The sequence below is a fragment of the Bos indicus x Bos taurus genome, chromosome X (assembly GCF_003369695.1).
Source record: "Bos indicus x Bos taurus breed Angus x Brahman F1 hybrid chromosome X, Bos_hybrid_MaternalHap_v2.0, whole genome shotgun sequence".
NCBI classification, from domain to species: Eukaryota; Metazoa; Chordata; class Mammalia; order Artiodactyla; family Bovidae; genus Bos; species Bos indicus x Bos taurus.
Window position 1 is genome coordinate 142,406,282 of NC_040105.1, and position 16,819 is coordinate 142,423,100.

A 16,819-nucleotide genomic window follows, 5' to 3' on the forward strand; every position below is an offset into this window, starting at 1 on the left:
CCTAGGCACCAAACTACTTCCCTTACCTCCCCACTCCAGCTCATATCCACTCTCTTATGCTCCCATAACACTTTGTGCTCATCTCTGTCTTAGAATTTGACAATCTTTTGTTATCATCATCCAAGTGTCTGTCTTCCCCTCTAGACCATGAACTAGGATAAGCCGTGGGTCTTAGGTACTGATGAGTCCCTACCTTCTAGTACAGCTCCAGGCAGTCAGTGGTACTTGCTTCTCTATCCACAACAATGTCTCCCTATGAGGCATTGCACACAGGAATGCAGTACCTATTTACTGATTTATCTGTGATGAGTGGAGCAGGCTGGTCCAAACCTTTCAGAGAATTTCAGGTCATTTTCATTTACTTTGTCAGTGGCTGGTTAATTAACCTTCTGTTGTCAAGTTGACCCTGAGCTGGATAGATGAGAAACAGTCCTTGCTTAAAGGTTGATTAAAGGTCAGGAGCTCCCTTTGGAAAACGTTTATCAGTTTCTAGAAATGTTAAACATACACCTACCATATTCACTCTTAGGTTATTTACCCAAGAGAAATCAAAGTCTATGTACATACAAAGACTTGTACAAGAATGTCCACAGCAGATTCATTTATAGTAGACCAAACCTAGGAACAGCCCAAATGTCCATCAATAGGTGAATGGATAAATTGTGATGTATCCACACAGTGGAATACTACATGCAACAATATGCTAAGTACAAGAAGCTAGACCAAAAGAGTATGTACTATATGATTCTATTCACATGAAATTCTAGAAAATGTAAACTAATCTCTATTAACAAAGCAGCTCAGGCAATAAAGAATCTGCCTGAAATGCAGGAGACCTGGGTTTGATCCCTGGCTCGGGAAGATATCCTGGAGAAGGGAATGGCAACCCATTCCAGTATTCTTGCCTGTAAATCCCATGAACAGTGGAGCCTGGCGGGCTGTAGTCTGTGGGGTTGCAAACAGTTGGACACGACTGAGCGACTAATACACACAACAAAACAGATCAGTGGTTGCCTCTGGATGGTGTGGGAAGGAGAGAGAGGTGCAAGAGACAGATTACACAGAGGCATGAGCTAACTTTTGGGGTTTTAGAAATGCTCATTATCTTGATTATAGTGCTGGGTTCATAGGTGTTGACATATGTCAAGACTTAACAAATTATACTTTAAATATGTGCAGTTTATTGTGTGTCAGTTATTCTTGGATACAATTGCTTTAGAAAAATCCCATTAATCTATCTTGCACTTTGAATCAATCTTTCACCCATGCTTGATTTTACAACATTCTCTATTGGTCATTTGGAAAATATTGTTTCACTGAGGTGTGCAGACTTTCCAAATATTAACACATTTTACTATACAGCAGCAAAAAAATCACATTTGTTACTATTAGCATAGGTCCCATCAGCAAAGTCTTTAACCATTTGGGAAGCTGTCAAACTCATGGTGGTGGATGAAGAAAGTGAAAGTGTTAGTTGCTCTGTCATGTCTGGCTCTTTTGCCACCCCGTGGACTGTAGCCCGCCAGGCTCCTTTCTCCATGGCATTTCCCAAGCAAGACTACTGGAGTGGGTTACCATTCCCTTCTCCAGGGGATCTTCCCGACCCAGGGATGGAGTCTGGGTTTCCCGCATTGCAGCCAGATTCTTTACTGTCTGAGCCACCAGGAAAGCCCCCATAGTGGTGGATAGGTTTCCCCAAATTTGAATTTTTTAAAATGTAATTTCCATTTTATTATCTTTTCAGGGAACAATATTTCTTCAGTCTTTAAGGACTTAGCTCATTACATGGGCTTTGGTGGAAGCTATGGGGCAGCAACCACAGGTCTAAATCGTGATGGAGGTGTTGGGTCCTTCTGGACTTCCTGGATTCCCAACTGACTTACTCTGAATGGCACAACTCATGCAGTAATGTAGTTTCACATACAGCTTGGGAAGCACATGGTGTCAAAAACACTCGCTTTAGAAATGTCCCTGATGGCTGTGGCATCTACGATGTTCCAAATGACAAACTTCTTAATGGCCTTATCCCTGGGCACACATTGGGCACAGTTGGTACAGCGAATAGGTTGTATGTGGCCATGGCCCTTTTGGGCATTACCACAGTTCTTTCTTTCCTTGGTCATCTTGGAGATGAGGAGGTTAGAGCAAAAATTGGAATTTTTATTTGAAAGTTCCATTGTCTCCATTGTTATCACTGGTAGCAAACACTGTCAGTTAAGTGACAGACTCACTTCACTCATTTTCAAGGAGCTATCTGCCAAAAGCCTCAGTCTGAATAATTATAGTCTGTCTGTGGGTCTTCTTTTCAAGCAAAAATGGTGTTCCATGAAAAAAAGTGTCTAATTCAGCTCACAAAAACAAGTACTTTTCCTTCAGGCAACGATTGCACATTGATACGTAACAGATGTGCTTTATGCGTGCTCCCTATTTCATCACATGGAAAATTTTGTAACTGTACTCAATGGTTGAAATTTAATACAATTAACTTTTATACTGTTTCATCAAGGGCTTTGTTTACTGGGAGTGTGTGGGGGTGAAGAACGCAGTGAATAGTGATACAGTTGGTATTGCTGCCTTAACATGTGCTAGATCAGATCAGATCAGATCAGTCGCTCAGCCGTGTCCGACTCTTTGCGACCCCATGAATCGCAGCACGCCAGGCCTCCCTGTCCATCACCAACTCCCGGAGTTCACTCAGACTCACGTCCATCGAGTCGGTGATGCCATCCAGCCATCTCATCCTCTGTCGTCCCTTCTCCTCTTGCCCCCAATCCCTCCCAGCATCAGAGTTTTCTTCCAATGAGTCAAGTCTTCGCATGAGGTGCTAAGGCACCAGCAATTTTTTTTTGATCTACCTTTGCTTTTGCACCATCAGTGCAAATGTCCATGTAGTGAAAAAGGAAAATATCCTTTTAGTCTTATTGTGAAAAGGGTTTTGACCTTCAGGATCCACATAAGGGTTTTAGGGATTCCCCAGGGGCCCACAGACCACAGTTTTTAGAAGAGCTACTGTACAGTGTTTTAGTGTAGGGATATACCACAACTTACTTATCTTTACTGTTGTTAGACATTTGTAGTGTTCTGTTTTGAGCTATTACAAATAGAAGTGATAAGAACAACGTTGCCCATATCTCTCGGGGCACGTGTGTATGCATTTGCATTGGATGTGCTAAAGGGTAGAGCTGCTGGGTCATAGGGCTGTGCATGCTCAAGTCTGGTTAATTATGCTGAATAATTTTTCAAAGTGGGATGCATTACCTCACACTTCCACCAGCAGTATCTGAGCCTTAGTGGGTCTGAATTCAGATGCATGTAATTTCAAAACCCTAAATAAAATTAATAGTTGCTTTGTCCTAAATAAAATTAATAGTTGTTGATGGCAAAAATTCAAACAGTATATAAAGTTTAAAGTGAAAAGTACTATAGGACTTCCCTGGTGGTCCAGTGGTTAAGACTCCACCTCTCAATGTGAGGGGCATAGGTTCGATCCCTGGTTGGAAAACTAAGATCCCACATGCTACGGGGCCAAAAAAAAAAAAGAAAAAGAAATGTACCAACAGAAATAGTAACACTACTATATAAACAAAGATATATGTATAAGGATGTTAGCAGTAGCTCAGTTTGCAGTGGCAAAAAAAAGGAAATAGAATCAATTCCAATCAGTCGTTAATAGCATAGAAATCTGGTGCATCTACATCACTGAGTATTGTCCATTAACAATGAAGAATTAGGTCTATAGCAACAGATTTAGAGAGATTCTTCAAAGTATTGTTAAGTGGAAAAGACAGGATGCTGGGAAGTATATGTAATATGATCTTATTTTAAAAAAACACTTGAAGGGGAGAATAGCACAAATTTCCAGTTCAAATCATTTCTCTTTGCTTACAGTCCACCAGTTGCTTTGTCACGCCACATTTTACATTGTTTTATATGTGGGTCATGACTTTTGGAGGAAGTGTGTTTTTCTTAGAGTTTCTAATTGTCTTTTTTGTTGTTGTTGTTGGCAAAAGGTTTTTGTGTTTTTATCATGATATTACTCGTTTCTTCCAACTGTTTGGATGGACAACTTGTTAAATGCTCTGACATCTACTGACTCTTTCCAGGCCTCCCCTCTTCACAGTTGCCATCTTAGAATTTTTTCCATTGTGTTCCTGGCTTAGAATTTCTTCTCCTTAGATCCCAGGTCTTCTTTCTTAGATTTGTTTTTTTGATTGCTGGAGTACATCCTCAAGTAATTAATTTTTTCAGAGGAGGTAACTGGGAGTTAAAACTTCTGACTTACTTCATGTCTGCTGCTGCTGCTGCTAAGTCACTTCAGTCGTGTCCGACTCTGTGTGACCCTATGGACAGCAGCCCACCAGGCTCCTCTGTCCACAGGATTCTCTAGGCAAGAATACTAGAGTGGGTTGCCATTTCTTTCATACTTCATGTCTAAAAATGTCTATTTTGTTCTTATATTTAACTAATATAGAATTCTACATTCAAAGTCATTTTCTCTAACTTTACAAATATTTTTGTGTTTGTTGTTGTTGTTTTAGCATTTAAGTGCTGCTAATGAGGATTGTCATTTCTTTGTAGACTTCTTTTCTCACCAGAAGTTTTAAGGCTCACCCCTTTATTCTTGATATCTTAAAATTTCACAAGCTGTGCTTATACACAAGTCTTTTGTCTTTCATTCTACTTACAACTTAGTGGTCTTTTCAAACTGAAGTTTTCAGTTAGAATTTTTCTTCTTTTTTAAAACATTACTTCCTCCCCTCAACTGTTTTTCTTTCTTTCTGAAATTCTATTTAAATGCAGGTTGACCCTCCTGAATTTATATTTTATATTTTATTTTAAAAATATTTTTGATGTGGACCATTTTTAAACTCTTTATTAAATTGTTACAATATTGCTTCTGTTTTATGTTTTGTTTTTTTTTTCTGGCCATGAGGTATGTGGGATCTTAGCTCTTTGACCAGGGATCAAACCTGCATCCCCTGTACTGGAAAGTGACGTCCATTAGATTGACAGGCAAGTCCCTGGATTTATACTTCATAGATTTAAAAATCTTTCTTCCAATTTCTTGTGGTCAAGGCTGGACCCAGACACACTAGTATGCAAGATATACTTAGGAAAGAAAGGCTGGAGGTGTAATTGTAATCACAGGGAGCCCAAGCCTGAGGTGCACATGGAGACCTATACCAGCAACATTGTCACTGTAGTCTCTTCTATACATATAGCATTTAGTGTAACTAAAACTTGGTGACAAGAGGTTTTTGTTTATAGAAGTACATGAGCCAATGAGTGAAAAAGGGATTACAGAGTATCGCCATTTGACAATCCCTAATGAAATAAGGAATGGCACCCCACTCCAGTACTCTTGCCTGGGAAATCCCGTGGACGGAGGAGCCTGGTGGGCTGAAGTCCATGGGGTCGCTAAGAGTTGGACACGACTGAGCGGCTTCACTTTCACTTTTCACTTTCATGCATTGGAGAAGGCAATGGCAACCCACTCCAGTGTTCTTGCCTGGAGAATCCCAGGGACGTGAGAGCCTGGTGGGCTGCCGTCTATGGGGTCGCACAGAGTCAGACACGACTGATGCGACTTAGAAGCAGCAGCAGCAGAAATGAAATAAGGAAGGAAATAAACCCTGAATATTCATTCAATGGACTGAAACTGAAACTCTAATACTTTGGCCACTTGATGCAAACAGCCAACTCATTGGAAAAGACCCTGATCTGGGAAAGATTGAGGGCAGGAGAAGAGGGCATCAGAGGATGAGACGACTGGATGACATTACCAACACAATGGACATGAACATGGACAAACTCTGGGAGCTGGTGAGGACAGGAAAGCCTGGCATGCTGCAGTCCATGGGGTCGTGAAGTGTTGGACATGATTTGGTGACTGAACAACGGGAACAACAATGAAATAATGGATCTAGACAATGCTCATTAATGGCTGTTACCATCACAAGAAGAGAGATAACCAGATATTACATACTTTTGATGAAAACACACAGCACCACCTATGAAGCTCTCTTGCCAAAAAATTAATCATCAATGAATCTCTACATCTAACTACCAGTTTTCTTGAAAGATACTACTGGGATATAATCACCAAAATCCATAGATAGTGGAAAACTCTCCAGTCGAAACCAGCCGACATCTGCAAGAAAAAGTTCCAGTAGAAAAAAATAATTGGTGGAGGAACCTATAGATTAAAAGAGACTTAAAAGATACACCAACTATTTGCACTATGTGGTCTTCTCTAAATGTTGATAGGAACAAAAAATATCTGTAAAAATTCATGAACCTATCAAGGATATTTGAATACTGATTGAATCTTTGATGAATATTTGTTAATATTTAGGTGTGATAAAATGTTGTGACTATGCTTTTAAAAAGAGTCATTTTAGAGAACTATACTGGAATAATGATGTCTATTGTTTGCTTTAATATCCAGAGGAGGAGAAGTAAATGTGGGTATAGATGCAATGAGATTAGCCTTGAATTGATAGTCACTCAAGCTAGGGGCACAGCAGGGTCTTGAGATTATCACTCCACTTTTGTATATGCCTGAAGTTTTTCATAATAAAAAGTTGAAGGTAAAAAAATCTAAAGTTCCTGCATAGTCAGGAAAACCTGAATTTGAATTCTTCTGTAATTCTGTGACCTGGACTACATTTTTAACCTCTCTGTGGCTTTGTTTCCTCATTTATAGTAATGGTCCCCATGTTACAGAGTGGTGGCGAGGATTTCATGGGGTTATGTCTATAAATCCCTTCCAACACTCTCTGACCTAGAGTCCACTCAATAAAGGGTAGTTCTTGTTACTGTGATTTACTTATTTATTTTGATGGTCTTATCTAGAGGGGATGATCTGTGGCTGGTCCTAGGTGGATACTGCCAGGCATGCGTGCGTGCTCAGTTTCTCAGTCATGTTGGATTCTTTGGGACCTCCATCGACTGTAGCCCACCAGGCTCCTCTGTCCATGGGCTTCTCCACCTAAGAATACTGGAGTGAGTTGTCAATGCCCTCTGGAAGGGGTTCTTCCAGACCCAAGAATCAAACCCCCTTCTCTTGTGGCTCCTACTTTGCATGTAGACTCTTTACCCCTGAGCCACCGGGGAAGCCCCAGCCTGTAGCTTGCCCTGATTGGCTGAAAGCTAACCTGTACTTTCTCATGATTGGCTGACTCCTAGGCTGCAGTATGCCTTGATTGGCGAGCTCCTAGACTATGGTTTGTCTTGATTGACTGACTGCTAGCCTGTAGTTTGCCCTGTTTGGCTCACTCCTTGCCTCTACGTTGCCTTGATTGGCTGACTCCTAGCCTGTAGATTAATTGAGGAATGTAGGGAAAATGACTAGGCCAGTCAGATAGGACCCAAATCAAAGCCCCTTATATTGGCAGTTAAGATAGATTCAGGGGATTAGATCTGGTAGACTGAGTGCCTGAAAAATCTATGGACAGAGATACCTAACACTGTGTAGGAGGCAGTAACCAAAACCATCCTAAAGAAAAAGAAACACAAGAAAGCAAAATCGTTGACTGAGGAGGCTTTACAAATAGCTGAGGAAAGAAGATAAGCAAAAAGCAAGAGAGAAAGGGAAAGCTATACCTAACTGAATGCAGAGTTCCAGAGATTAGCAAGGAGAGATAAGAAGCCATTAAATGAACAATGGAAAGAAGTAGAGGAAAACAGTAGATTGGGAAAGACTAGAGATCTCTTTAAGAAAATTGGAAATATCAAGGAAATGTTTCATGCCGGATGGGCATAATAAAAAACAGAAAAGGTAAGGGCCAAACAGAAGCAGAAGAGATTAAGAAGAGGTGGCAAGGATACACAGAAGAATTATAAAAAAATGTCTTAATGACCGGGATAACCACAATGGCCTTGTCACTCACCTAGTCAAGTGGGCCTTAGGAAGCATTACTACAAAGAATGGAGTGGAGGTGATGAAATTCCAGCAGAGCTATTTCAGTTCCTAAAAGATGATGCTGTGAAAGTGATGCACTCACTACGTCAGCAAATTTGGAAAAAATCAGTAGCCTCAGACTGGAAAAGATCAGTTTTCATTCCAGTCACAAAGGAGGCCAATGCCAAGGAATGTTCAAAGTGAGTAAGTGTTAGTCACTCAGTCATGCCCGACTCTTTGCGACCCCATGGACTGCAGCCCACCAGGCGCCTCTGTCCATGAGATTTTCCAGGCAAGGATACTGGAGTGGGTTGCCATTTCCTTCTCCAAGCCATCTTCCCAAGATAGCAGACAATTGTGCTCATTTCACATGCTAGCAAGGTTATGCTCAAAATCCTTCAACCTAGGCTTTAGCAGTACATGAACGGAGAACTTCCAGGTGTACAAGCTGGGTTCAAAGAGACAGAGGAACTAGAGATCAAATTGCCAACATTCATTGGACCATGGAGAAAGCAAGGGAGTTCCAGAAAAACATCTGCTTCTGCTTTATTGACTACACTAAAGCTTTGAATGTGTGGATCACAGTAAACTGTGGAAAATTCTTAAAGTGATGGGAATACCAGACGACCTTACCTGTCTCCCGAGAAATCTGTATGTGGGTCAAGAATCAAAAGTTAGAACATCACATGAAACAACTGACTGGTTCAAAATTGGGAAAGGACTATGACAAGGCTGTATACTGTCATCCTGCTATTTAACTTCTATGCAGAGTACATCATGTGAAATGCCAGGCTGGATGAATCACAAGCTGAAATCAAAATTGCCAGGAGAAATATCAACAACCTCAGGTATGCAGATGTTACCACTCTAATGGAAGAAAGTGAAAAGGAACTAAAGAGCCTCTTGATGAGGGTAGAAGAGGAGAGTGAAAAAGCTGGCTTGAAACTCAACATTAGAAAAACTAAAATTATGTCATCTGGTCCCACCACTTCATGGCAAATATAAGGGGAAAAGTGGAGAAGTAGTGACAGATTTTATTTTCTTGGGATCCAAAATCACTGTGGATGGTGACTGCAGCCATGAAATTAAAAGACATTTGCTCCTTGGAAGAAACACTATGAGTAACCTAGACAGCATATTAAAAATGAGAGACATCACTTTACTGTCAAAGGTCCCTATAGTCAAAGCTATGTTTTTTCCAGTAATCATGTATGGATGTGAGAGTTGCACCATAAAGAAGGCTGAGCACTGAAGAATTGATGCTTTTGAACTGTGGTGCTGGTGAAGACATTTAGAGTCCCTTGGACTCCTTGCAAGGAGATCGAACCTGTGAGTCCTAAAGGAAATCAACCCTGAATAGGCATTGGAAGGACTGATGCTGAAGCTGAAGCCTCAGTACTTTGGCCACCAGATGGGAAGAGCTGACTCATTGGAAAAGACTCTGATTCTGGGAAAGATTGTAAGCAAAAGTAGAAGGGGGTGACAGTGGATGAGATAGCTTCACCAACTCTGTGGACATAAGTTTGAGCAAACTCCGGGAGATGGTGAAGGACAGGGAAGCCTGGTGTGCTGCAGTCCGTGGGGTTGCAAAGAGTTGGATAGAACTTAGTGACTGAACAACAACAAACAAGTAAAGAACCACTACTTGTCTTGCCCAACACTTGGAAAAGGGAGGTGTTACCACTTACTTAAAACTGGCAGCCTTCTGTCAAACCTAATCTTTCTTGTTCTCTCATAGTCCTGGTCTCTACTGGCTGATCTGTTAAATTCCCATCGCATATTAATAATTGATAATTGTTTAATGTCATGATTTCCAGAAATATTTGCATTTTAACAAGAATTTCCAATAGAATGCCACCAACCCAGCATCATTATTTCTGATGGAATTATGAGCCATGTGACACTGCAGGTTAAAAAAAAAAGTATTTGAGGACTAGAGATCATTCCTCTGTACTCCACATATTACACCATTTTTTGAATTCAGTTCAGTTCAGTCGCTCAGTCGTGTCCAACTCTTTGCGACCCCATGAATCACAGCACACCAGGTCTCCCTGTCCATCACCATCTCCTGGAGTTCACTCAAACTCACATCCATAGAGTCGATGATGCCATCCAGCCATCTCATCCTCTGTCGTCCCCTTCTCCTCCTGCCCCCAATCCCTCCCAACATCAGAGTCTTTTCCGATGAGTCAACTCTTCACATGAGGTGACCAAAATACTGGAGTTTCAGCTTCAGCATCATTCCTTCCAAAGAACATCCAGGGCTGATCTCCTTCAGAATGGACTGGCTGGATCTCCTTGCAGTCCAAGGGACTCTCAAGAGTCTTCTTCAACACCACAGTTCAAAAGCATCAATTCTTCGGTGCTCAGCCTTCTTCACAGTCCAACTCTTGCATCCATACATGACTACTGGAAAAACCATGTCCAAGCAATGGAAATCTGTGGGGAACATGGGCTACAGTGGCTGATTAGTCTAGTTTCCTGGGACTGATGGGGTTCCTGGGACATAGAATTTCCTGAGAAAGTTCTGGTTAAAGCAGAATCAGTTGGTCACCCCAAATGTCAAACGTATTAATAGGACCCACGTGTAATAGGGCAACTTGAGACTGTTGTATCCAGTGGAGATTTTGCTTGATCCCTCAGCCTGAAGACATCTCTGTAACAGTTTTGTGGGCAGGGCTTGCAGGGGAACAGAGTTAAGGCCGGCAATCAGGACTGTAGTGAGAGAAATGCTGACATTTCATGTATGACGTCTTGTCTTCTGAAATGAAAACTCCTTAGGAAGAAGAGCAGAGTTTTTACTCTTCTTCATTTTTCACAACACCTAACAGGATGCTAAAAAGTAGTCATTTATACAATAACCAAATTTTGCAAAGGTACCCCTGGACACCTCTTCATTCACATCCACACAATACTTGTTGGGAGAACTGAATACAGAGTTTACATCTTCCTTTCCAAATTCAGGGATGGCTTGGACATGACAGAGTGATGGGCATCAGATTTACCTTCTGGCTGTGAACATATGTAAGTAAACAAAATATATGGAACAATTATTTTCAGGCATCAGATGAGTGAGAACTGCTAGAACTAAGCTCAACACTCTTTAAAGGATGATAACAAATTCTAGAAAGATCAGATACTGTCAATTCTCATTATTCATGGATTCCATATTTACAAATTCACCTACTGGCTGAAATTTATCTGTAACCCCCCAAATCAATGCTCTTGTGGCACTTTTGAAGTCATTCAGAGACATGCACAGAGTGGCAAAATTTTGAATTCCCAAAGTGCACATTCCCAGCTGAGGTCAAGCAAAGCAATGCCTTCTTGTTTCAGCTCTCATGTTGTTAAAAAAAAAAAAAAGTGTCGTTTCTGTGGTCTGTTTACTGCCACGTTTTTATTGGTGATTTTGCTATTTAAAATGACCCTCAAGGCTGTGCTGAAGTGCTGACTAGTGTTCCCAAGTGCAAGAAGGCTTGACGTGCCTTACAGAGAAAGTACATGTGTCGGTATATTAAGTAAGTTATCTTTAAATGGAAACACATAAAACAGGGTTACTTATTGATCCATTGATGACCATGTTTTGACCAGACGCTAGCAGAACCCTAACCTTGTATTTGCCCTAGAGGCACTGGTTCAGGCTTCATTAACTCAGTGTGCATGGTGACTCTATAGAACATAACTACAGAACTTTCAGTAATGAGAACCAATTGTAATTCATCCCCAGCAGACTTGTTCCATAAGAATTATTAAAGGAAATTCTTCAGACTTAAGGGAAATTATACCAGCTGGAAATTCAGAGCTATGTGAAGGAATGAAAAGCACTGGACATGTTAATGTCTGGGTAAACATAAAAGACTCATTTTTCATTTCTTAATGTACTGAAAAGACAATTGAGTATTTTAAACAAAAAGAATTACAGCGTCTTGTGGAATTTGTAATCTATTTAGAAGTAGAAAACAAGATTACAATGGGAAGGAAAGGAGTAAAGGGAAGTGTGCTGTTAAAAGGCTGTTACATTTTATGTGAACTGGTACAGTATTAATTCAAAGTACACTGTGATAAGTTATGGATTCCTACTGTGGTGTTCAGATCAACTACTAAAACATAAAATAAGACATATGGCTAAAAAGCCAAAATAGGATACTAAAAATACTCAGGAAATGTTAAGGAAGGGAGAAAAGGAGGGGGAAAAAAGAAAGAATAGGACAAATATGAAGAAATCCCAAGATGGGAGATTTAGAAACAACCATATCAATAATTACAGGGACTGTGGTAAACACTCCAAATGAAAGCTAGATGCTGTCAGCCTGGCAATACAGAAATAGGTAGTCTTCCCTATAGGAAAGGGAAACCCAGTCTAATAGTTTAAATACTAGAGTAAAAGTAGAAACACAGGGAATTCCCTTGAGGTCCAGTGGTTAGGACACAGCACTTCCACTGCAGGGAGCCCCAAAGATCCTGAAAACTGCATGGTGCTGCCAAAAAAAAAAAAAAGTAAAAGGACAAGGAAAAATATATACTACACAAACACGAAGCTGAAGAAATCTAGTGATTATATTAACATCAGAGAAAACAGACTTTAAGATAAGGAGTATTACTGGAGATAGGGAAGGATATTTCATAATGATGAAAGGCTCAATCCATAAGAAGTCATCATTCTGAATATGTGTGTAGCCCTAATAACAGAGCTGTGAAATATGTGAGGCAAAACCTGGTAGAATTTAAAGGAGAAATAAACAAATCCACAATTATAGTTGAAGCCTTTAGCACTCCTCTCTCAGTCATCAATAGAAAAAGTAGATGGTCATTAAGATACCATCAAACAACTTGTCCTAATTAACATTCACAGCTCTCTCTCTCCAACAACAGCAGAAGACACAGTCTTTTCAAGTGGATGAGGGATATTCAGCATGAGAAACCATGCTGGACCATAATGAAAGTATCAATAAATTTATAAAGATGAATACAGTACAGAGCATGTTTACTGACCACAGTAGAAAAAGAATTACAGTAGAAATCAGTAATTGGAAAGATAACTGGGAAATTCCCTGAATGTTTGGAAATTAAACAAATGTAAGGACTTCCTTGACAGTCCAGTGGTTAAGACTTCACCTTCCAATGCATCGGGCGTAGGTTTGATCCCTGATCAGGGAGCTAAGATCCCACATGCTGCGGGGCCAAAAAACCAAAACATAAAACAGAAACAATATTGAATAAATTCAATAAAGACTTTATAAAAGGTCCACATTAAAAAAAATCTTAAAAAATTCAGTGATATTTGGGCACTTCTGGCTGAATTGACTGGAGGCCAGTCACTGGTAAAGTATACAATACCCCTTCTTTCTCCCCCAAACACCTAACAGTGTCTTTATATCCATCTATATATGAATATATATATGAATTTGTGGAGTCTTTTGCTCTGTGAAGTGAAGTGAAAGTTTCTCAGTCGTGTCCAACTCTTTGTGACCCCATGGACTATACAGTCTATAGAATTCTCCAGGCCAGAATATTGGAGTGCATAGCCTTTCCCTTCTCCAGGGGATCTTCCCAATCCAGGGATCAAACCTAGGTCTGCCACATTGCAGGCAGATTCTTTGCCACCTGAGCCACAAGGGAAGACCTTTTGCTCTGTAAACATGAGAAAAGATAAGTTGTTGGTGGTGAAGAGGGCTAGACAAAGGCAAGAGGAGTTCTGAGGGGATAAAATGGCATGGATTCCTTTTCTAGACCTTTCACTTCAGTGCTTAAGCAAATGAGAACCGTGAGTTTCTGGACTTGCCTGAGGGAGACTTTGAGAGACTGAAAGAAAGCAGGGCTTTCTTTCCTCTTTGAGGCCCAGGAGCAGAGAATGGCACAGAATTGGGGAGGATACCCATCTAATCCAGAACCACTTGGGCACCCCAAGGCTTGCAAGCTCTGGGAGGAGCTACAGTAAGCCCTGGTAGCATGGATATTGGTATCTCATCATGGATGCCAAGCTGTCAGATTGCTCTAAATAGCCTTGCAAGCAGGGGGCATGAGAATTGGAAGCTGGAACAGTATAGGAACAAGCAAAGAAACCAAGGTGTGACTCCCAGAAACAAATGGGCTGGGGTGGGACACTTGAAAGCGGTGTGTGGTCTCCCAGGTCTGTGCTTACCTAAGAAAGCATGTATCACTCACTGGTAGCCAAACATGGAATAGTCTGCTTTTCTGGAATAAGTAACAAGATCCTTCAGGAGCCAATATTAGGGCCAATCTTGGAAATCTAGGTTTGTCTCAGGGTCTGTGCAGAGAGAGAGGTATGTAGCCACTCCTGAGTGCTCTGTACCCTGGACTGCAACAGATTTCTCTGTGCAGAGAATCACTGCACTTTGTAGATTCTTGATGAAGAAAAGTCCCTTATCTTCAGTTCTTAGAAGGTTAAATTTGGGAAGGAGCCCCACAAGGTCACTGATAAGTGCAGGAGGCTGGTATAGACCTGTATAAATTGTTCAGAAGACTCAACACTGGATGTAGACCTGGGGCTTTTAAAGACTGGCAAGATCATCATAAAGAGCATTTCACAGTAAGGTTAAGGGCAGGAAGACAGTCAAGAAAATGATACAGGGACTTCCCTAGTGGTCCAGTGGCTAAGACTCCGCACTCCCAATACAGGAAGCCAGGGTTCAATCCCTGGTCAGGGAACGAGATCCCACATGCCACAGCTAAGTGTTCACATGCCACGACTAAGACTTGTCTCAGCCAAATCAATCAATCAATATTTTTTAGTGAATGTGCACTTCAGATATTCACAATATATTTTCTCTATTTTTATTGAAAATTTATCAGTGTCATAAGTCTCTAACACACACATATATAAAACTCTGAGTCAGTGATCTAGAAAATGCCTTTTATAAAAAAAGAATCATAATTTTGAAAATTGTGAGTATATTATCTGCATGAATAAAAGCTCTTAGCTCTCAAAAAAAATAAAACAAATTTAAAAAAAGAAAAGGATACAATTGAAAGTGACACAGTGATGGATGATAAAGACAGAGCAGAGCTCCTCTATGTTCACTTTGTACCTATCTTTTCTATCAAGGAAAATTTTTCATACTGAAAAGTCTAACCCGGGGCTTTTCAAACTTTAACATGCATGTGCATCACTTCAAGATTTTGTTAAAATGGAGATTCTGATTCAGTGGGTCTGGGTGGGGCCCAAGATCCTGTGCTTCTGACAAGCTCCCAGGTGATGCTGATGAAACTGGACTTCCAACCCCACTTTGTTGTTTTTTTTTTTATTATTAATATTTACCAATTTCTTTTTAAATTTTTTAAATTAACCTTTTTTTGTTGTGTTGGGGTATAGTTGATGAACAATGCTGTGATAGTTTCAGGTGATCAGTGAAGGGACTCAGCCATACATAGACATGTAGCCATTCTCCCCCTAATTCCCCTCCCATCCAGGTTGCCACGTAACATTAAGCAAAATTCCATGTGCTAGAGAGTAGGCCCTTGTTGGTTACCTATTTTAAATATAGCAGTGTGTACATGTCCATCCCAAACTCCATAGCTATCCCTTCCCCCAACCCCACTTTGAATAGAAAGAATCTAGACCAAACATTGGTAAAGGAAGAGAAGTCCAGGATGGGTAAAATGGTTATCAAAAGAGAATCTCATTGCATTAAGCAAGGTCAACTTTCCAGTCAGGGCAAATTACATCTCTCCGAGTATTTGGAGTGCTTGCAAATCAGACCCCTAAACCACTCTTGAAGATGGAAAGATTGAAGGCAGGAGGAGAAGAGGATGACAGAGGATGAACTAGTTGGATGGCATCATCAACTTGGTGAACATGAGTTTGAACAAGCTCTGGGAATTGGTGATGGACAGGGAAGCTTGGTGTGCTGTGGTCCATGGGGTCGCAAGGAGTTGGACACAAATGAGCTACTGAACCAAACTGAAACCACTCTCGTGGATACTTTTATTTACTAGGAGAGGTGCTAGAGGCCTGAAGGCAGGCAAATGTGATCATAGGTTTCAAAAAAGGAAAAAAGAGAGGAAGCGTAATGGACAGATCAGTAAGCTTGATGTTGATTCCAGGAGGTAATCTAAAATGATGTATTTTAAAAGGATGATTTGTTTTCACTGAATGGACCCAGTTTCATGGTCTTTGGTGGTTTTAGCAGAATGGTACCTCTGGGCAGCAAGTGAAATATAGAAAAGCACTGGCTGAGGACTTTCCAGACATTTGTGCGAAGCAGCATAATAATGACCAGCTGTGAAGGCAATGAGGGGGATTAGTAACTGGTTGATCACTGCTGCCTGGAGGGCCCTGATTAATGATTAATAGTCCCTGAAGGATAGCCTCCAGGCCTGTGATAAAAGCTTCATCCTACACCTGGTCTGTAATTTTATCACACACTAACTTAGATCATGGGGAAATAGATGGGGAAACAGTGGAAACAGTGTCAGACTTTATTTTTTGGAGCTCCAAAATCACTGCAGATGGTGACTGCAGCCATGAAATTAAAAGACGCTTGCTTCTTGGAAGGAAAGTTATGACCAACCTAGATAGCATACTGAAAAGCAGAGACATTACTTTACCAACAAAGGTCCGTCTACTCAAGGCTATGGTTTTTCCAGTGGTCATGTATGAGTGGGAGAGTTGGACTGTGAAGAAGGCTGAGCACCAAAGAATTGATGCTTTTGAACTGTGGTGTTGGAGAAGACTCTTGAGAGTCCCATGGACTGCAAGGAATCCAACCAGTCCATTCTAAAGGAGATCAGCCCTGGTATTTCTTTGGAAGGAATGATGCTAAAGCTGAAACTCCAGTACTTTGGCCACCTCATGTGAAGAGTTGACTCATTGGAAAAGACTCTGATGCTGGGAGGGATTGGGGGCAGGAGGAGAAGGGGACGACAGAGGATGAGATGGCTGGATGGAATCACGGA

The 16,819-nt window shown here is 40.9% G+C and overlaps 1 pseudogene; it reads right to left on the reverse strand.

Moving 5' to 3' along the window:
- Window positions 1-1,781: 1,781 nt before the first annotated feature.
- LOC113887906 lies at window positions 1,782-2,123 on the reverse strand (annotated as a pseudogene).
- Window positions 2,124-16,819: the final 14,696 nt, after the last annotated feature.